Genomic DNA, 2472 nt, shown 5'->3' with positions numbered 1-2472 from the left:
CCAGTACCACCACAACTACCACACCAACCACCATCACCACCACAACCACCACTAACACCACTGCTGCCGCCACCACCCCTTTGGTCGTGAACTAGAACGCAATAACAGCTTGAAAGAATAAATACATGTATCTGAGAAGCCCGACAAAACAGACAAGCGGTCCTTTGGGGGTATTTTATATATATATATATATATATATATATATATATATATATATATATATATATATATATATATATATATATATATATATATATATAAAATAGTAATAATAATAATGCAATGTGTGTGTGTGTGTGTGTGTGTGTGTGTGTGTGTGTGTGTGTGTGTGTGTGTGTGTCGCTCCTACAAGTCGCTGAAATGGTAATATATATATACACAGAGAGAGAGAGTGAGAGAGAGAGAGATGGGGGGAGAGTAGAGAGGAGGGGTTGTATTCAAATAAATCGAAACCACATAACATAAAAGTGTATAGACACGTTTGAGACATGTGATTCTTGAAGATTTAAACCTAAACGAATGGAATATTATTGGTTGAAGATTTTAGACAGTTTCATGTGGATGCAGAATGGGGTGGGGTTGTTACTGTGTGTTAGCAGACGAAAAAGGAGTGAAATGCGCTCCCACCCCCTCCCCCGGTCACACACACACACACACACACACACACACACACACACACACACACACACACACACACACACACACACACACACACACACACACACACACACACACCACACCTGTCTGGCAGTGAGTTTTGTTCCATTTATTGTCCACTCATGAAGTCTTTCTGGCGTGGTCAAGTGTCCCAGATAATGTAGGCACTGATTACTAAAGAAGTGAAAATTGAGTGCGAATGTCAAACAAAACTTACCGCTCTGACACTATCCTCAGGTTCGTATTAGAAAAGACTAACAAATTCGTATCCCCAATAGCAACTTCTAAGAAATTTATCCCCCCCACACACACACCACTTCCCTCCCAATTCCCAGGTCTCCCACTCACAACGTGTAGAGAAGGAGAGATAGGGGAGAGGAGGTAATAAATGCACCCATTTCTCACAAGCAGGTGGCGCGCGCGACACCTAGATCTAGCTATAATGGTGGAATGAGTACTGTCCTGTCTCATGTCATGCACTTGTATATTTCTGTTTTCTCAATGTTTTCTTTTCCCCTCAATGCTGTTCCCATTGTTCCCACGCCCCGTTGATCCCTTTTATCAACACGTTTTTTCAACCTTTCTTTTCGTACTTCAAAATAAATGTGAGTCACTGCAAGATCAAAAATGGTTTTCTTGTTTGCGTTTGATATTACATAGTATAAGTTCTGCTTGTATAGCAGCATGCGACACGCATATCAATAAGCTTGAAATAAATATCGTGGCAAAAAGTTGGCTGTAAAAGTTTCGTACAGCAACAAAGTATTAAATGTATATAATCAAAGTAATACATGTATATAATTACCAATTGTTCTTTTTGGTATTTCGTGGTGGCTCCTCATATTATAACTATACGGTGGCTACAAATTATCTTTCATTGTGGCAAAGGCACATTATAATAAGTATCATGACAGTAAACGAAAATAGACTGTAAGTCACAATGACAATCAAAATTGACTGAATCCTTGAACAGAAAATTGCCGTCAGGGTCACACTAACAGCGTCCTTGTTATTTGCCTGTCAACATAATAATATGGCATCCGTTTTGTTTAATTTTAGTCAGAGTTTTCCGGAAATTCCAACACAAATACATTGTAGGTCATATAAGTGTCGAAGATAGGATGGGTTCATAAAAGTATGTATCGTAGAAAGAAAAGAAGTAGGAGATATAATGACGATAGATGTTTGAGATAAAAGAAGGTGCAAACCACTACACATCGCCCTCCGACCTTAAGGAATCCGAGTAAAGAGAAGCAAGTGGACACGACAACGGCCCTGTTCAGAGAAAATTCAACACCGACAGAAACAAAGAAAGCGAAAAAATTAAGAAGTAATAAGGGAAGTCATGTCTGTGCTCCTTTCAAACATCCATTGTTCTCATTCGAGCAACCTTCTTCATTCGAGAAGGCGGATGGCCTTAGTTTGAATACCTAAAGAACCCTTTTTTAAACTTTGGAGTTTCACAAGGCTCGGTGCTTGATTGGCTCGATATCGTTGAAGACAGATACATGTATATCAAATTTGGAGGACCCGCCTCTCGGCTTTCAACACAGTGTTAAAAGGGGTATACAGTCTTTACGTTATCAATACACTGTGGACATGACTCTGTCTTCCTGCATTCTTCTTCTTTCGCCTTGATATTATTGCTATTTAGTAACATGGCTAGTCCATTAACAGGCCTTTGTGTGTGAATGGCTCCTTTTCATTAGCTACTCGTGTGAAGTAATCACATCTTTCCATCTCCTGGGTCAACGTAGTCAGGGGTGGTCATTGTGGAAAATTTAACCTTCACAACATCGGCAATTGTTTCTCGTC

Source organism: Aplysia californica, unplaced genomic scaffold (assembly GCF_000002075.1).
Source record: "Aplysia californica isolate F4 #8 unplaced genomic scaffold, AplCal3.0 scaffold00006, whole genome shotgun sequence".
In the NCBI taxonomy this organism is placed as follows: domain Eukaryota; kingdom Metazoa; phylum Mollusca; class Gastropoda; order Aplysiida; family Aplysiidae; genus Aplysia; species Aplysia californica.
The sequence above is the reverse complement of the archived record's forward strand: the minus strand, read 5'-3'. Positions refer to the sequence as shown.